Source organism: Mastomys coucha, chromosome X, assembly GCF_008632895.1.
Source record: "Mastomys coucha isolate ucsf_1 chromosome X, UCSF_Mcou_1, whole genome shotgun sequence".
Lineage (NCBI taxonomy): Eukaryota > Metazoa > Chordata > Mammalia > Rodentia > Muridae > Mastomys > Mastomys coucha.
Genome location: NC_045030.1, coordinates 127,479,488 through 127,479,923, shown reverse-complemented (window position 1 = coordinate 127,479,923; position 436 = coordinate 127,479,488). Strand labels below are relative to the sequence as shown.

General features: G+C 45.6%; 1 protein-coding gene across 1 annotated transcript in view; it reads left to right on the top strand.

The window, feature by feature from the left end:
• Window positions 1–436, top strand: part of Nox1 (NADPH oxidase 1) — a 56,100-nt gene that overhangs the window by 40,409 nt on the left and 15,255 nt on the right. The window lies entirely within an intron of this gene.

Below are 436 nucleotides of genomic sequence, written 5' to 3'. Positions count from 1 at the left end.
GAGGCCTGGCTTGTGAAATTTCAGAGGGAAGACTAAAGACTCTTATCAGGGCCATGTTGTTTTGATTGCGAAGATTCTGTGGTTCTGGTTAGCTGGGGCTGAAGTATCAGCTGTGATCAACAAGATACCATAACTACTAAAGTAAAAACTTTGCATTACTGGGACTATTGATGCTGGTTAGCTGGAGCTAAGAAAATAGTGGTGATTAAGAAGAGACCAGCATCACTGGTGACATTTTCTGGGAAGTATTTTCTGAGAGCACAAAGAGGCTGTGCTCCAGAGATAGCCAAGGTTGTACCTTGTGCTGCAGCAGGACTTGATAATGTGTAAGAGTCACCCAGGTGGTATTGGTTTTGAAGGCATGAAGGGGTTATGAAGAGCAGCTGAGGCTCGACACAGTGAGAGACCATGGAAGGCCATTGGTGAAGGGGCAGCA